At 40.8% G+C, this 19,591-nt stretch overlaps 1 long non-coding RNA gene and 1 pseudogene across 3 annotated transcripts in view; one reads left to right on the top strand and one right to left on the bottom strand.

The window, feature by feature from the left end:
• Window positions 1-19,591, top strand: part of LOC148939674 (uncharacterized) — a 128,349-nt gene that overhangs the window by 37,253 nt on the left and 71,505 nt on the right. Inside the window, exons 3-4 of one of the 3 annotated variants that reach the window (XR_016143550.1) lie at window positions 380-465; window positions 1,822-2,009. This is a non-coding gene — a long non-coding RNA (uncharacterized LOC148939674). Of the gene's footprint in view, window positions 1-171; window positions 466-1,821; window positions 2,010-19,591 lie in introns of those variants that run through there. The other 2 variants (XR_016143549.1, XR_016143551.1) reach the window with 2 other exon arrangements.
• LOC148939675 (5.8S ribosomal RNA) lies at window positions 14,371-14,525 on the bottom strand (annotated as a pseudogene).

Genomic DNA, 19,591 nt, shown 5'->3' with positions numbered 1-19,591 from the left:
GTGTCGGCAGGACCAAAAGCTAGAATTAAAAAGAAAAGTATAGAGCTTCATTAAGCCAATAATTTGCCGAAAAAAGTCAAATAATCTTCCAAAAAAAAAAAGAAAAATTAAAAATCAGTATCAATTCCATTATTAACCTTTTATAATTTTTTGAATTCAATCTAAAAACGGTAACAGTAAAGTATAAACTCCAGGTAAAGCTTTTCTTCCGCACCTTCTTGGTCCAAAAGAAACAATTCCTACTTGCTTCAATCGTCTGTTCGTTTGATACATAAGCCACCTGAATCACCCTGAAAAAAATAAAATATTAGAAAGTGTTTTTCTTATCATTAAATATAGCAATGTACAATTCATATTCTAATTTACCATTTTTCTACAGCTGCATATTATTTAAGCTGTATGGTTCTACTGGCTTTGGTTCATCTTATATAAATACGAATGCTGGCCTTGGAGCACAGCCTTTCGGTGAGTACGCTAATGAAAATTACCTCTTTGTATTTTCCTTCTATTTCCTCAAATCTTTTATAAATGAGCTGGCATGGTTCCTGATGGTTATCACCTATAAACAAGGGTAGAAACACGTGACACGAACAAAATTGTATGACCATGAGTGTACTCCCACATTTCTTGATTGCTCGCAAGTAGTTGTCCATGTTTGCAATCTTTTTGACCATCTTTGTAAAAGAAGTAGGCTACTAATTTGAGGAATGACTAATCAGTTTGTCAGTTTCATATACTCTTCACTTTTATGGATGACATAAATCCATTATACCATTTCTTGCCGGGTCTTTTCATTTTTATCCCAACTTGAAGGATACAACAATCCAATTCTTCTTGCGTACTCATAGTCTAACTCACGGACTTCCTAGATGTCAGGATATCTCAACATGTCAAAGCAAAATAACCCTGGCTATTTCATTTCTGTTTATAGTTGCCATACATAGGACATGTCCAAAGTAACAATACTTGTGACGTATCTTAAATGGAACCCATTCACTTTAAGACAAAATGGTGACTTTGGATTTGGAACTTCCTTTGTCACCTATTGCAAAACTGTTGTGCAATTTTCGGGGGGTTTGCAATATGCTATGGGTGTCTTCTTAGGCCTGTACCAAATAACCCTTTGGAACGTGCCAAGTATGAATACTCTCCCCTATATAAGAAAAAATCACAAAATGTGTAAATAGATTAGTTTACTCTTACTACTCACCGTCTTCAAGTGTACAATGTCGCAGTTCATTTTGTAGATTTCTTTATGGTATCTCCATGGCTCATCGGTTTCCTGCTTAAATTATTGGGTTTTTACCATTATTTCTGTGTTGGCACATAATCCATATATTCGGGCAATTTCAGTGGGATGTGTGTTGCTTTTTTAAGTGTCCATAGCTTATTTATATGATCATTTCTAGCATAAGGGATATTGTCTAGTAACAACTGTAAAAGAAAAGAAAATTGATTAATTAAATGGAGCAAATGTTCAATAAGATTTTATATTTATCAGGCAATTTGTGGAACTATTTTTAGCATGTTTTGATTTCAGGGAAAGGCCTTGTTATATGCTCTTCAGAATTTCTATTGGATACAATTGGGGGAAAGAGGACGTGTGGGGGGGGGGGGGCACACGCACATGATGTGTGTGTCTATAATTAAGTCCTTCTTAATCTAATAAGAGGGATCTTTCGTATTGAACCAAGTGACTCATAGTCTATATCGCTCATGGCTCCATGTAAAGCCCATTTAAAAATTTGTTTATTTATTTCATTGCCTGCTAGATATATTTGGTAAGCTGTTTGTTCTCTTTCTTGAATGCCTTCTTTCCAGGAGGTGTTCTACCATTCCTGTGTTTTGGAGGGGTTAAGATTATGGGTAGCTCCAAGCGCTTCTTATTATCACTTACGGTTATTGGCCAACTATATCTCAAGCTCGTTAGTAAGTTTTGAACTTATTTACCATGCTTATGGATTTTCACGGGATTTTATTAAGATTTATCTAGAAATATTATTATTGTATTATTCTTGTTTTGTAGATAAGGTAAATTTGAGCAATAAACGCTGACTGTGATTTGAACTTAGCCAAAGTTAGAATTGGTTAACCTATTAAGGGTAAGATAGGTCCCCCGTTATCTGGATGGTTGGTGTCCTGCTTTTAAATCTTATTTTATACTATGTCATTTCAACACTCGTCGTGGTCTAAAGACATTAAATAGTTTAAAAACTTAAAGGTTAGGCAAATACCTAATAAAGTATCAGTAATATTGGTCTTTCGCATGTTTTGATATATTAACTGCAACATAAGACTTACGGTATGAAATTTCTTCTTCATCTTCTGCAGCAGTTTCTATCTTCTCTCTCAGAATTTGGGATTCTTCTTTTCTTTCTAAAATAAATGGAATACATTGCCTTGGGGCTTTTGGGCCGGAGGACTTTATTCATCATGCTCATTGGTTTTTGGTAATCTTCATGTAGGTTAGATTTTAGAAACTTGTATGATATTATGAGGGCTATTTCAACGTTTAATTTTTGTACAAATTGATGTGAAAATAAAAAGGGGTTTAAAAACTTTTGTAAGTGTCTTTTTTTTGCTTGCCGTGATTTTTTCGTCTTAAAATAATTTTATTTCCTTTTGAAGCATAATATGGGGAACTTGGTTCGTATAAGAACTGCTGATAATGCGAATCTCAAGTAAGGGATGATGTACTTGCACATATTTTACACATTTAGGGTTTGCTTCAATTTTCTTACAAATTTTGGGGGCCCGAGATTTATCTAGCAACAAAAGGTCACTGTGACCGGGATCTTTAGAGAACCAATATAGATTATTCAATTTTTAGGGTATTTGCCAACCCTAATCCGTATCTCTAGGTATGAGGTTTAAGTTTTCGTTGATTATAATTGAGGTCCCAGCTCTAAGCAAAAATTTCTTTACCTTGTTTTTCTACCGCCAACATACTTACTTACTTAAGACGAAACACAGGCTATTCAGCCCAACTCGGCACCTAGAAGCTAGTGTACAAAAGGCTTCCATTGGGTTCTGTCTTCTGTGAGTCGCCGAAGAAACTCTAGCCGCGCTTTGTCCCAATTGTGACCATGCTTTTGAAATCCCCCAAGTCGTTTGACATGCTTTCTGACGACGTCATGCCAAGATTTCATCTGACCACCTGTTTTTTTCTTCCATCAGGAATCGGGGGCTGCTATTAGTACCTGGAGTGTCAAGGTATCTTCTGAGTGCCTCATTACGTGACCTTAACATTTAAGACGTCTTTTCTTGATCATGGTGGAAACATCATGCTTTTGCCCGCAGGCTTTCATTAGCTCTTGGCTGCTGAGTCTTTGCACCAGCCGCATGTTGCTACTACCCCGTAGACATTTTCGGTCAAGATTTAAGCTGACGCTCTTCTTCCTCCTTGAGGAGCCAGGTCTCAAATCCATATAGCAAAATAGAACGCACGCATGCTGAGTAGATCCTGAGTTTCGTTCCGAGTTTGATTTCGCTTCTAGTCGAAAGTGGTTGGCGGAGCTGGCCAAAGATGGACCAAGCTTTGATAGTTCTGCCTTGAATCTCACTAGTGGCTCCATCTCTAGCATCTGTCGATGACTCTAGGTATTTGAACTCTTCCACCCTCTCAATAGGTTCTCCACTGATGTATATAGAAATGTTCTATTTGGTTGAAAATACTTTATTTTTGGGATACTGATCGCAAGTCCTGTCTCACTAGCCGTTTTTCGATTCTATTTGTATCATATTTTGTGTTTTCTGAGTGGAGTCTGTGAGCAGAGTACCATTGTCTGCATATTCGATGTAAGCAATTTTTTCTTGTGGTGAAAAGGTGACACCGTCATCTTCTTTCAATGTGTCTTTAAAAATCCAATCTATAATGTACTTGAAAAGAATTGGCGATGCCTGACATACTTGACGGACATTGTATGCTATTTAAAATAATTCAGTTAGCTCACCATATCTTTGTACGTTACTCAGGTTATTTTCATAGTATGCTCTTACCAGGTTGACTATTTTCGTAGGAACACTGTCTTCGAGCATTATTTGCCATAACAAGGGTCGTATTATCGACTCAAATGCAGCGATGAAGTCAAGAAAAACTGAGATGGTATCTATTCTGTGAATGAAACGTTGGTGAAGAAGTCATAAGACAAAGATCTGACTTACACACCCCATTCCAAGGTGGAAACCTGCCTGTTTCTTCCTTGTTCGTCGCTCTCGCTCTTTTCTAAAGTGGTTAACTATAAAATTTGCAAAAATCTTCCAAGCTATGTCTATCAGTGGGACTTCCCGGTAATTTTTATAGTCTCCTTCATCTCCTTTCTTGAATATTGGGATTATAGCTGCCAGGCCTTGGGAACATATTCAGCGTCCCAAACTTTGCCTAGTAGGTCTGCTAGGGCTTTAACCAGCGCCGAACTTGCTTTGTACATTTCTGCTGGTGGGGAGTCCTCACCCAGGGCTTTATGTTGTTTGAAGGACTTCACGGCGTTTCTGACCTCCTCCATCGAAGGTGGAGATACATTGCAAGAGTACTGATTCACGAGTGATGGAGCTGCTGGTCGCATATTTTGGCTAGAGTGGACGGAGAAAATTTGTGGTGTAGCCTGCCCTCGCCTATTTAACAGATCTTTGAAATGTTCTTTCTATCGGTTCATTCTTTCTAGTTGCCCTGTGATGATAATCCCATTTGATATTTTTACATTTTCTCTGGTGGCATTCCTTTTCTTTTTCAAGTTCAGCTCTCCAAGGTTTCTTTATTGTTTACGGATCTCATTTCTAACTGCAGCCTCTTCTAGGTCTGAGGTCAGCTTCGACCAATAGGCGTTTTCATCTCTCCTTGCCGGCTTATGAGCTTTCTTTCGGAGCTCTCTGAACACTTGTCTTTTCGATTGTTTTTTTTTCTCATGAATGACAGTGAATGTTTCGGCGGTGCACAACTCTTTAGTATCAATTGTTCTCTTTCCAAGGACTTGAGCAGCGACATCTCGCGTAATATGTTTTATCTTTGACCATTTCCTTCCTCTTTATGACTTCTTCTGGACTCTTATTTGCTTGTTGTGTTTGCTCCAGGGCTAGAAAGTGGTTCCTCAACTCCATGTCAAACTCAGCCCTGATAAGGAATTTCGAGTTTTTCAGTGTCTTATCTAGGGGGTCGTCTCACTTTCTCAAGGTTTTATAGCTCCAGCTTGAATGTAGCAGGTAGCAGTAAATGGCAAATACATTCTAAGACCACACTGGCTATACATGACAGATGAAGCTAAGAGAGGAAAGGAAATAATAAATGAAAAATAAAATACAGTGCTAAAAAACCAAAAAAAAAACAAAAAACAACAAAAATCTAGCCTTTTGGAGTTTACTCGACAAGATGCGAAAAGACACTGAATGAAAGACCAAGCCGAAATCAATGAAAGAAAGGATTTACCAAAGAGATTGAGCAAGAATGTTTTGCCTAGCAGTACTTTTCGCTCGTCTGCAATTTCGGTTTTCATTAGATAGGCAAATAGTTTCTCTTAATTTGACTGGGTGCAAATATTAATTGCGTCTTTTAATATTAAATGATTATAAATTGGGCTTAATGAAATGTCTCCTGTGTCTTGATTTATAGCCAAATTTCTGTTTATATATACTTTTTTAATCTCAATTACCTTTTTAAAAGATTACGGTAGGCCATTTACAGTAGATCATAAAGTTGCCTCCTCAAAAAGAACAAGATGTGTAGGATTTTCAAATATATGCAGGGCCAAAGCGGAATCAATGTTTTCATTTTTACTTTCCAGTCTCGGGGACTTATCTATTAAAATTTTGTGTTCATGCAAACGTTTACCAAGTTGTTGATGTAAAATCTCCCAATGTAAAATTTCCCACATGAACACGGGACTCTGTAGACACCACTACCCAGTACCTGGTCAGTTTTATCTTTTCCTGAGGTGAAAAAATGTTCAACTTTTTGTTCACTTTTGAAAGAAATAGAAAGATTGAATGTTTATTTAAAATTTTTCCAAGTTTATCGCTAAGTTTTGAAATGTATAGTAAAGTGGTGAAAGTTTTTTACTCAATTGCCGGAATAACTGAATCAAGGGGGACGGGGTCCCTATTTTCTTGTTTTATCTGTTTTAATCATCTATGTATGATATTTTCAATAAGGTTTATTGGGTAGCCATTGCGGAATAGAATACTTTTGATATAATTTAATTCAGAATTTACATGATTAAGTGAACAGATTTTTAGAACTCTGTCGACTAAAGAGATTAATACCCCTCTAAAGAGATTAGAGGGGTATTGCTAAACAGATTTTTGTCAGAAGGGGGATGATTTGACGAGAAATGTAGATACCGATCATTATGGGTCGGCTTTCTGTATATAGAAAATTTAAGTCTAGGAGTATTTTTCATAATCAAAACATCCAAGAAAGACTGCTTTCCTGAATCTTCTACTTCCATTGTGAACTGGAAATTTGAATCAAAAGAGTTCAAATGTGCCAAAAAATCTCTAAGAGTCCTGTCCATGTTCCCAAACAAAAAGGATATCATCAACGAAACGAAACCAGAGAGAGTTTTTTAAGTGGAAACTATTCAAAGCAGATTGTTCTATGAAATCCATGTAAAATGAAAGATGTGAACAGACACTTAATGAAAGACCAAGCCGAAATCAATGAAAAAACGATTTACCAAAAAGATTGAGCCAGAGTGTTTTGCCTTGCAATACTTTTTGCGCCTCTGCAATTTCGGTTTTTATTCGATATGCAAATAGGTTCTCTTAGATTTGACTGGGTGCGAATATGCCTTTCCCAAAACTAACAAACAAGTATGTGTCCAATAAGAGAGTCATGCTTACTCCTGCCGTTTACCCGTGCCCCAGCCATTTAAACATTTGCCTCTCAATGACTTGGACTATCTGTCTTGGCTTTTTTCTTTCTACAATTAGCCATGTCTTGATGCAACCTACTGCAAAATACTTGATAACTTCAATTCAATTCATTTCAGGCCTCTCAATGACTTGGATCTTTTTGGCTTTTCTATTTCTACAATTAGCCATGTATTGATGCAACCTACTGCAACATACTTGATAATTTCAATTCAAAATCTTTCCCCGCAGACGTTACCAGGCCCGTTCCCCTGGCAGTGGTTTCGCTAGACAGTAGATAGGGACAGTAGGAATCTGGTTAATCCATTCATGCGCGTCACTAATTAGATGGCGAGGAATTTTGCTATTTTTGCGTTATCATTTGTCTCCTGGCTGCAACCTTGGTCCCTGACATAAGCTACAACTCGGAGGTGAATACCTGTGCACCTGATACTCAACAATACCAGCCCTAAGGCTCCAATCTCTAGACTCGCTCCTTCTAACTAAGGAAGGAGCTTACCCTGCACAGGTACTCAATTGAGCCTTTTAGAGGGTTAAAATGCCGGCCGGTCTGTGTTGACAACGGGTTTCACTGCCCTTTGCCAAGCTAGCGGCCCAAAACGGTCCTGAACAGCCCAATCCAATAAGGGGAGTGAACTGTAACATGCTAACGTTTAAATTAGAAAAGAACAGAGATAGGAAATGAAAATTCAAAAATCTATTAGGAAGAAGCCTTACAAAGCCGCTGGTTAGGTGAGTTGCCACTGACAAAACATTAAAACTAGCAGACCTGCCATGGCAACTCCACTCTCTGGAAGCTAGGCTCCAGTTATAACCTTCCATACCCATCAGTCATATACAGACCCGTCCTGGTATCAGACTTGGCCATAGGGACCTTGCCTGTGGTCCATCTCGACTCTCAATAATAAGAAAAGGCGATCTGCCCCGACAGAGCAGTCCCAAATCTGCCATAGGCACCCATCCATGACGTCCGAGTAGATTCAGCCCTACCTTTGGACGGTCCCATATATGGGAGTGAAGCAAACTTATAACTGGCTTGTGGGGTTTATTGGAGCATGTCGATAGGAACAAGTCCGTCCAACTTCCTGGAATTTATGTGAACCGAAACCACCTGTCATTGCGGTTCAACGCGAGTCTTTAGCCCCACGCGACAAGCACTTGCTGCACGCGACCTCCCCTTGGGAGATCCCTTACTTGGATTGCCCAGCGGCCGTAGCTGCAGAGGTCAATCCATCTGTATTGAGTAAACTATACACATTCAATTGATTAGACCCTGCTACTCTATTCCTACGACTAATATTGCTACTGGTGAGGGTTAATGAATTGTTACCGTTCCCGTTTCGTGATCTCTGCAGGCTACCATGTAGCCTCAACATCAATAAGCTTGCTTTAATTACCCCGATGATGTTAATTTTGGCAAAGCTGTGTGTTATACCAAGAATCTTCTTAATTCGAGAATTGGCACGTCTCCAACCTCCCCGAGCCCCAAGAATAACTGGGACAACCTCAAGGCCGGAAACTTCGCCTAAGTCAGGGGGCATATCTTCAGGGGTGACAATGCCATACTTCTGTATATTTTCTTCAGCTGCTCTATTAAATACTATCGGGTGATTGTAAGCCACCATCACACCCACAATATAGGGCACACCTAACTTAACAATTACTAGATCCGGTTTGAGCCTTTGTGTGCTATGAGTCAAATATGTTTCATGAATATATCTTCAGTTGCTTCCTTCAACTTGCTCTATCAGAGAATTGACCACGGAGACATGCCGCTTGACCAGGTCCCCGTGAACGGTTCCACAGGATTGTAGAACGCGTTGAATTGTTTCCTTCGAAGTACATCCGTGCCTTCACATATTCGTCAAAGGGTTTGATTTGTAAAAATGACGATCAACCAGAAATCTCGCCAATATAATCTTCTGCACCCCCTTAACGTGGGCCCTCTCTAGCCTTGCTAACGAGGACGTGACGTTGGCATTATTGGTCAAACAACTTTCATCCGGTCGTATCTGGAATCCCAGATAACTCAGAGACCCAGTCATGCCAACGGCCGAGATACCTAAGTGGCCTTCCTCAACAAGAGCCTCCTCCTCTGTACGCTTGAAAAGAATGACATCTCCCAAGACTGTGTGCCTCTTAGCTTTACCCTGCCACTCTAGGCACAACGATTGACATTTATTGGCGTTGATCCGCAGGTGCTTGCGCCTGCAAAAATCGGACAACAACTCAATTAACGTTTGAGCCCCATGGCGGGACTCCGAAATTAGCAGCAAGTTGTCAGCGAACCCAATCGCTGCAACTTTCACTCTGCCATAGCTGAATTCTGGTGCATTAGCAACGGTTGCACTTCGATTCACGGCGGCAAGGAACTCATCTATAACCATGTTAAAAAGCGTTGGACTCAGAGCGTTTCCTTGTTTAACTCTAACCATTATCTGAACGTGACCTAGTTCTTCCCTCCTTACCTTCAGCTGTGTAGACATCTGAATATAGTTCGGCAATCATACGGGCCAGTTTATCACTCGTAGAGAAATGATTCAATGCCCGGAGCACACTTGAGTGCTGCACCGTGTCAAACGCTTTAGACAGTTCCACTGTAACGAGGCAGATGGACCTTTCCGCAGTGCGTGCCTCATTGATCAACGCTCCGACAGTACATATATTCTCGAAGCAACAAGGTCTTCACACGAAGACTCTTTGGCTCCCTCACAAAAGCTCTGAGGGATTAACCCTATTTACAAGTATTTTCGTATATAGCTGAAGCAAAGGGCTGGCTATCGTAATTGGTTGAAATTTTCCAGGTAAGCTGTTGCCTTGGACTTTTGGCACTAGCGTGGTTCTACAATGTTTCAGACACACTTGCGTCTCTCTGACCGCCAAAAAAACATTTAACAGGGTAGCTAAGAAATGGCGATCCACCTTTTTCAGGACTGGATACTTGAATAAATCACTTTTTCAGGGGTAATTGAACAAGTCATCTCGTCCCCCAGCTTTGTTACTGAGGGCACGAATCCTTCCTCATCCCTGAGGGGCTCTGATTCAAACAAAGCCTTATTCTCTGCGAGGAGCGCAGCTTTCTCGCTAGAGGTGAGAATTTTCCCCTCTCAATCCCATCCACGCTTAGGACTGCGTCTAAGCAGTCCTTCTCACTGCGTCTGAATAGCTCCTGACAAACTCGAAATTTCCATTCCTGCGGTCTCTTCTTACGAACTCTTCGTTTTGGAGCATCGTCCTTGGTCGGTTTTTGTCTGTTGAGGCCGAAACTACTGCCAGACCGCCCCCATGTCATCTACTCCCTCCTTGCATCCGTTTCTCCATCCCAGCGCCTTTGAGGCAGCTGTTCGAGAACTCCCTAAAGAGGGTATCAACAGATAACTTTTTTTCCAGCACCAAAAGGCTGTATCCCTGAAGCTTTTGGCCCCTGGGCTCATCTCCTCAAACACTGGAATCAAGACCGCGGGGGGGGGGGGGTAGTCCGCCGTTGCCACCTCTCAAACAGCAAAATTATCTTCTATCACACCCGCATATAGCTCTCCAGAGAGCTCTCTTTCGTTGCTGGGGTCGGTGGTTGACTCTCTGATTTTGTACCTTTTCTTTTGCGGGGATATCAGTCGGGCCTTGCGGTCTGCACGCCGACGTACAAGGTCCTCAAATATCCCAAGGTACTTGGGTCGCTTACGGTCCTTCTTTATCGTCCCAACTGTCCTTCCAGGCATCTCAGAAGCAATGTTCCGATTGATATTAATCAGCTTCCCATGTTTGAACTCGATTTTTGCGACCCGATTCAGTTCATCATCAGACCACCTAGCCCGTTTAATTCCCGCGAAACGCTTATTGTGTTCGACCGTGTGCTGGTGTCGCATTTGCTGTCCCACACCCGACGCAGACGTAAAACTCCTGCCTCAGCGAGCAACAATGCACTTTAACATGGAGCCCTCACCCACACTGACGTTGGCTTGGGTAGCAGGTTCCGAAGAAACCGGTGTCCAAATGAAACCAACGTCTCCCTGGTCTTCGAAATCTATACTTACCACATCGATTCTTTCTAAAACGTCCCTATTCATCTCAACATTCCTATCCATCAAAGAATCCCTTGTCCTGCCACCATCCAAACAGACACTCGTATCATCTACAAAAATTGCACTCACACATGATGGTTGAGCCATGGACGACTCAGCCACACCTCGCGGGTCAGAACCTTTGCAGTGTGGGAAATAACCACTCACCGACGGTAACTTGTCGAGATTTGTAGCCACAAATTGAAAAAGCCATGCTTATGTAGTCCAGGACTCCGGATATTGAAAGACAAGGAGCCTGGATCTCGCGATGTGAACGGCCAACATTCTCACACTCTTTAATGCTCTTACCCCGTCCGTCCGTGTCGGAGGCAATACGGACAGTCTTTTGATCATAATTTGTGCTTTTCATTACTGACAGGTGATATATAACGGATGCACCTTCCTTACCTGGTTCACCCGGTTGGTTTCCTACGAGAGAGGTACCACCAGACCCTTGCCGCCATCGTACCAATAGAACGCCTTTAGCAGTTGTTACCTTTGACTGACAACACTTAACCCTCCTTCTGACATATGCGGCCGTTCCCTTCCTACCTGAAGGAATGCCATAGTCTCTTACCTAGACCCTGAGAGTTAGGGACTCCCGCGAAGACCATCGTGAAGGTTGGAACTGCGTATTTTAACAGTATTCGGGCGTCTGGAGAGGCCACTTACCCCCTGGGGGGAAGTGGGCCAGGTATAACAGGCGGTACCAAAGTTCTTCCAAGTACCCGGGGTCACCCCAGAAGTACGAAACGGGAAAATTGCTGTGCCTCTTCCATCCTCAGAGTTCATTATGGATGATGCCCTACTCTGGGACAACCTGCCTTCTGTCTGAAATTTCTTGGTCACTCAACTCCTACTCGGGTTCGGCAGTCAACCCCCAATCGACAGTGTGCGATGGCCAGCGGTGAAGTCACTTGAAGGACCCGCGTGGTTTCCATCGGAACCTTAGGTCTTGGTCAATACAAGCCTCCTTGTTAGAAATTTATACTCGTCAGTTCCGTGACAGCCTCATTTGCCCAAAAGTAGATCTCCCTGTCACACTGTGATCAGATGAAGACAAAGCTTACTCAGCATTCAGCTCAATTACACGCTCAATTCTAACATCCAACAAGTGGCGAGTGTTCCCTCCCTTAACAGTAACTACAAGTGTCACCATAGTAATCAGATACGAGGTCTCAGTGATATCCCGCCTAACGTCCCATCATGGTGCCTGCCTCCCAAAGGGAGTGAGAACTAGGACTGTAAAAGCAAGATTAGCTACTCCCCTTAAGAGAAACCATTCTTCCACTTAAGAGATTCATAGTTACTCCCGTCGTTTACCCGCGCTTCGTTGAATTTCTTTACTTTGACACTCAGAGCACTGGGCAGAAATCACATTGCGTCGACACGCGATGGCGCCTTCGCAATGCTTTGTTTTAATTAGACAGTCGGATTCCCCTGGATCGTGTCAGTTCTGAGTTGGTCGTTCATTGGGCACCGAGGCTCCGCACCAAGCCGAAGCATGGCACTATGAGCACTACTTGGGCCGTCCACGACCAGTTTGAAAAGGGATAGAGCACCCTTGCAAGCACCTAAGCCCAATTTGGTAGCCAATCGTATCTTGCTCCAAGCCTGACACTCATCCTTCAGAGCCGATCCTTATCCCGAAGTTAAGGATCCACTTTGCTGATTTCCCTTACCTACATTCATCTATCGTCTAGAGGCTGTTCACCTTGGGGACTTGATGTGGTTATCGGTACGATCTGGTGGGAGGAATAGACGTAGCCCTCACCAGGGTTTTCAAGGACCGACAAGATTGCACGGACGTCGCTCAAGTGCATCGCTTTTCGGAAGCTTAACCCTATCCCTTCGCGGAGGAATTCCAGGGTTTATATCTCCCTTGCACAGAAAAGAAAACTTTCCGGCACTCGCGCCAGCTTCCCATGGCCAATTGTCGTTGCGGAGACGGATATGAGGATCCGAACATTACCCCAACCAGGTTTCCAAATAAAAACGGTATTCCCTTTCGCCCTTGCCACGAGCCTCACGCTTTGCGATGAACACTTCGTATTTCTTCCGTTAAACGCTCGTCTTGTGCTACCATTTCAGGTTGGGCTTAGGACCGACTGACCCATGTCCAACCATTGTTCAAATGGAACCCTTCCCCATGTCAGGCATCAAGGATCTCTTGAGTATTTGCTACTACCACCAAGATCTGCGCCACTGGCCGCTTCAGGCAGGCTCATGCCCAAACCCTTCAACGCAACCAGTGTGACCTCCCTACTCACCGGCGCGTCAGCGACGATCACCAAGGATCGACGAGCTCTGTGACTGGCGGTCCGGTATCAGCACAATGCTAAAGCGCCTCCCATTTTAAGGGCTAGTTGCTTTGGCGGGTGAGTTGTTACGCACTCCTTAGCGGTTTCCGACCTTCCATGGCCACCATCCTGCTGTCTGAAGCAACCAACTCCTGTCCGTGGGATCGGGAATGTGTATTGGTTTCGGCGCTTTAACGGAACATTTGGTTCATCCTACAGCGCTATTTCTGCCTACCAAAAATGGCCCACTGGGCACTTGGATTCAAAATCTTCGCTGCCAAAGATTTTGGATCTTTTTCGTTCTCTTTCTGTCGACACGGTCGGCAAGGCATCTCACCCATTGAAATTTTGAGAATAGGCTGAGGCCGATACGGCCCCAGGGCCTCTAATCATTTGCTTTACCGGATGAGACTCCCGTCTCCTGTGCTTGAGCGAGAGTTATCCTGAAGGAAACTTCGGGAGGAACCAGCTACTAGATGGTTCGAATAATCTTTCGCCCCTATTCCAAGCTGTAACGATCGATTTGCACGTTTGGTCATGTCGCCTGAGCTGAGGCTGTTTTTTTTTTATAGAAACTGACAGGTTTATTTGTTTTTCAAACCAATCATCCAAAGTCACAGGGTCACCACTAACCCTGTAGTGCCAGCATGCCCCTTGGAGTCAACAGCTCAACATCAAATAAACCAATTTCCTACTACCAAAGTCATAGTAGTCTATTCCTGTGCCGTAGGCTTTCAGTCAAAGTGTTTTAGTTGAGAAGAATTTAGATTCATCCTCATTGTGGCTTCTACTATGCACAACCCATAATGATAACACTCTTCTTGTTCCGCCAAAAAGGAGCTCAGTTACCATTACCCAGTTGGGTGACAAGTAAAAGGGTGATGCACAAGAGGCATAGCCCTGGGCCTTGTATGCTTGATGAGATCACTTGCACTCCTTGTACCATGGATTCCCTAACCCAGAGACAAAAGAGGCAAATGAGACCAGTATAACGAGACCAATACCTCTCACCAAATCCTCTCAACATCAAAAGTTGACACAAAACTTGACGAGATCGCCTACATTCTCCATGGGTTGAAATCAACAACAAATAGAAGCAAGCAGCCTCGCAGCGATGATATACAATACCGTATGATAATAAAATCTGTCTCTGAGCCTGATGCAGTCGAAACTCAAAGGCTGGACATGCAATGGGCGTTCAAAATATAGATGTTCTATGAGTCCTGCAGTTCGCATGAAATCACGCGTCTTGCTTCTTTCGTCTTCGCAACGTGAGCCAAGTGATCCATCCTCAAGGGTGATTCTAATGAATGCTTCTAATCCTCCCTCAAACAAGGCCAATGCAATCGCACCTTTACACATCTGGATTCAAGCTATATTGGGGCAAGCTCACCGTCATCCCCTTTAGTTACGCGGAGTGGTATCCTTGATCTCGGAATCATAGAGCCAATCTTGTCCCTATATGACCGTTTTTCTCTATGAATTCACACTTAGTGTTCCAGTGACAAAATGGAACACTAATCTTCCACTGATAAACTGTTCTTCAATCATAACCTTAAAAAAATAATTCCGGAAGAAATTAAATGCCTTAAAGAAGGTAAACTCTAAAGACCAAAAAATTAAGGAAAAATTTAACGAAGCAGCTTCGTAGGGCTGCATCAAATTTCTACAAAAACAAAATAAATCACTTATGCAGTGCCAATCCAAAAAAATAGTATGAAGAAATAACACTTATTTGTGGTAAAGAACCTAAACAACTAAACTTTAACATAGATAATTTTGGAGACCACACTGCCTTTCCATGACGATAAAATAAAGTTCAAAATAAGGATAAAATCCTTTTTAATAGACATGTGTATAGAAAATACAAAAAATACCAGATATTTCGGTCACATATACAGTGACCGTCATCCGTTGTAAAACTAAACTAAAACAATTTAAAACAAAAGTTCATATACGAAATCAAATAAAAATACATATTGTTTAAATCTCTAATTCTTTTCAAAGCAAAGGCTGAAGCTATCCTCTTTGACCTTCTTGGATTCGGTTCATTAGCGTTCAATGATACGAAATTTGGACAAAGGTCAACTACATTTAGTGAATTGAACTTTACTCTGTCAGATTTTAATAAATTATTATAGATGGAGTTCAGCCCAAATTCACCTGTATCCCCATTCAAAGTAATATTCTTGAATAAGATTTTCTTTATTTCAAGAGTTTCACGCAAATTTTGCTTTAAATCCCGATCCCTAGAAATCAAAGAGACATTCTCGAACAAAATAAAATGGTCTGGTAAATTGAAAATATGTCCTGAAAGGGCTGACGTAAAATCTTCAGACTTGGAATTGCTTTAAAGCCGAAGAAATAGAATCTTTATGCTATAATCATCATATATCCAAACTCCGGTTAGTTCGTCCCACACATGAGCTTCCGCAAGTACATGGGATCTGATAAACCCCACTTTATTGCCCAAATGAAGTTAGATCCTTCCCAGAATTTAGAAAACTACCCAAAGTATTATTACTCTTTATTTTAGAAAACTACCCAAAGTATTATTACTCTTTGTGTAGTTTATCAGATCCCATATACTTGCGGCAGCTCATATATGGGGAAGCTCATATACATAATCTCATTTCCAAACCAGAGTTTGGAAATGTGATTATTACAACATAAAGGTTCTATTTCTTCGGCTTTAAAGAAAGATTCTAAGTCTGAAAAATTTACATCAGCCCTTTCAGAACATATTTTCAATAAGGAGTAATAATACTTTGGGTAATTTTCTAAATTCTGGGAAGGATCTAACTTCATTGGGGCAACAAAGTGGGGTTTATCAGATTTCATGTACTTGCGGAAGCTCATATGTGGGACGTACTAACCAAAGTTTGGAAATGAGATTATTACAACAAAGAAGATTTTATTTCTTCGGCTTTAAGGCAAGCTTATAAATCTGAAGATTTTACTTCAGCCTTTACAGAACTTATATTCGATTTTCCAGACCATTTTATTTTTTCGAGAATGTCTCTTTGATTCCTAGGGATCGGAGTTTAAAGCAAAATTTTCGTGAAACTCTTGAAATAAAGAAAATCTTATTCAACAATACTGCTTTGAATCGGGATACAGGTGAATTTGGGCTGAACTCTATCTATGATAATTTAGTAAAATCTGATAGAGTAAAGTTCAATTCCCCAAATGTAGTTGACCTTTTTCCAAGTGTTATATCATTGAACGCTAATGAACCGAATCCAAGAAGGTCAAAGAGGCTAGATTCCACCTTTGCTTTGAAAAGAATTAGAGATTTAAATAATATGTAGATTAACTGATTTCGTATATAAACTTTTGTTTTAAATTGTTTTAGTTTAGTTTTACTACTGATGACGGTCACTGTATATTTGACCGAAATATCTGGTAATTTTTGTAAATTTTCTATACACTGTCTATTAAAAGGGATTTTATCCCTATTTTGAACTTCTATTTTATCGTAACTAAACTTTAACCCAAATAAGCCTCCTATAAAAACCGCGAACGACTTAAATCGCCAACTTTAGTTTGATTTCCCAACGTTACCTACCCATTAATCCGGAAAGAATTTCCTCCCAAGCCTCTGAAGACAATTTACCAATAATAACCAAATCTGAGATAACAAATAAAATCTAAAAATTAAAAAAATAGTATCTGCCCCGTAGATATTCCGATTGCACTCGTAAAAGTTAGCTCCGATAAAATCTCAGAGCCACTAGTAGATTCTCGGTTCTTTGTAAACAAGGCTATGTAACTCCAGTTCCTAAAAAAGGTGCCGTGGTTGATTTTGACAAAGTTAGACCAATAACATTAACACCACTTTTTTCAAAACTGTATGAATCATTTCTATCTGACTGGCTCAGTGTCTCAATTGCAGAACGTATTGAAATCTGAAAATTTGAAAACGTCCCAAAAGTGTCAACATCCCACTGTCTAGTACATATGTATGACACAATACTGTAAAACCTAGACACCAAATACCGGGCTAATCTCATCTCAGTTGACCTAGAAAGGGCTTTTGATTATGTTGACCATAATGTTTTTGTTGATAAACTTTCCCATGAATTCCTAATTGACTCCTCTCTGGTAAAAATTATCTCATCAGTTTGAAGCCAACGATCTCAAGTGGTGAAATACATGAATACTTATTCTGAACCTCTACTAGTCTATAGCGGAATACCACAAGGTAGTTTAACTGGACCCATCTTATTCAGCGTTATGGTAAACAATTTGGCAGAAGATATCCCTTTACGATGGAAATTTCTGAATGATATGACTCCACTATAGGTCGCCAGGAAAAATATAAAAAGTAGTCCACTAGAAATCCTTGAAGATGCTGCAACAGATGCCCTAAAAAAATTGCATGTAAACCCATGGAAATCTACAATTCTAACAATCAATTTTCTAAGCACAGCCCCCTCATTTACGTCTGTTATTCCTAGTCAACTTATGACACAAAAAATAAAACTTCTAGGAGTAACTGTAACTTCCGATCTTTAATGGGAAGCCCATATTTTAAATATAACCAAGCAAGCAAATACGTATTTCCCTAGCTTTCCTTAAGCAATTGTCAAAATAGCAATGCCTTGCTTCTCATATTTTGAAATTTCACATATCTTTTATTTGCCCAGCTCTCGAATATGCCTGCCTCTCTAAATAAAAATCAAACAAAATCAAACACTTCTCATTAAATAAAAATCAAACAAAAAGGTTAGAATCCGTTCAGAAGAGGGCTTTAAAAATAATCGCGTCGGAAGGGAACTTGCCTTACTCCTACTTCTTGCAAAAGTTTAAAATTGAAATCCTGGAAAATAAACGGCCTGATATGTGCCTCCCTTTTGGTGGTAATGCGAGAACCAACATCCGAACTGAAAATCCTTTTCCACCTTCCCATAATCCTGAACGGAAGCCTCTCCCAAGAGAGGCAAAAAAATCCCATCCCCATTCTAGAACCTGTAAAGACTAAAACAAAAAGATATTTAGATAGCTTTATACCAACCTTCACTCAAATCCTTAACACCTCCAGTACATCTTAATGAATTTTGTTTTTACTTTTTTGACACTGTTGTTGTTTTTTTTTTCAATTTTTACTTATGACTTATTTTATTATATGCCGTTTTATGACTCAATGTTTACCTTTAATGTATGACCTATTTGAAATGACATTATTTTAGCTACTTTAAAATTTTTCTTAAATGTTTAATTTCTCTTTGTCTGTTTATATTTGTTAATATTTTGGTGTCCATGATCCTAATTTCATTGAAGTGCTTGTGATAATTGTTGTTTACTTCATTTTTTCTTTTTTCTTTTTGTATGACCCGAACTCATATTCGGCGATTTATCGCTTGTGAAAAGTTTTGAGAATAAAGCCTTATTCTACTCTATTCTACGTATAAAATATACATCGAGATTTCAATAGCATGTTGGCTTATTGCTTGCAAAATCGATGCTACATTAGTGCAATCACAGTGCAAGACTTTGGCTCACCTGAGGACTCACGCGCCTCTTTTAACCAAGCTAATCCCTTCGTCTTTCACCACTTGGGCCCTCAGTAAGGGTAAAGAGTGCCTCCCGGGCCCCACCAAAATGTTACTTGGGCAGTAACTACCACAGTGTTAGTAATAGGATGTCCACTATTTCAGCTGGCATGAATTTGGCCCACATACACAACTCAATATTTATCACAACTTTTGCATGTTCATTTCCTCAGAGAGCCCTCATTACAGAACAAGATCCAATCTTCTCTTGCTTCCAAAAGCAAACCCTCCATCCTTCTATTGGATAGAGACACCAAGACCTTGAGACAATACCCAGTCATCATCGTGGCCCTCCACACAAATATGCTGCTGGGGCAGCAACAATCACCTCAGTGTTGGTTCATCTCATCATGACGTCATAGTGATTCCACTGAGATTTACTACCTTAACAAGCTTTGCATGCTCCACTCCTGAGAGAGCCCCCACTACAGAACCTGCTCAGGTAGTCTTCACAGCCTATGGTCTCACCATTTCTCCATTAGTGACGAACGAAACTTTGAGGCAATCATCCCCACAATAACTTGCTCAAAGCCCCCATTCCTCAAGACTCCCTTAAGCACTCCTTTGTCAACGAATGGCCCCCATGAATGAAGCTGCACAAGGGTACTGCTCACACGCGGAAAACCTACTTGTGCACCTCAAACAAAGGGTGATATTTACGCATTTTCGTCTTATGCTGGTTCATGGGGGCTTTCTGGATTTTTATTTCTTATACAATTCTGATATAAACTGGTTAATAAAACTTATTAGGTAGTGTTACATGATTCATAATATGGTGTGTGATAGTTTGTGGTAACACCAGCTATAGTCC

This window comes from Artemia sp. Qi Xiang Cuo, chromosome 21, assembly GCF_049724085.1.
Source record: "Artemia sp. Qi Xiang Cuo chromosome 21, ASM4972408v1, whole genome shotgun sequence".
In the NCBI taxonomy this organism is placed as follows: Eukaryota; Metazoa; Arthropoda; class Branchiopoda; order Anostraca; family Artemiidae; genus Artemia; species Artemia sp. Qi Xiang Cuo.
This window is presented reverse-complemented; position numbering and strand designations above follow the sequence as displayed.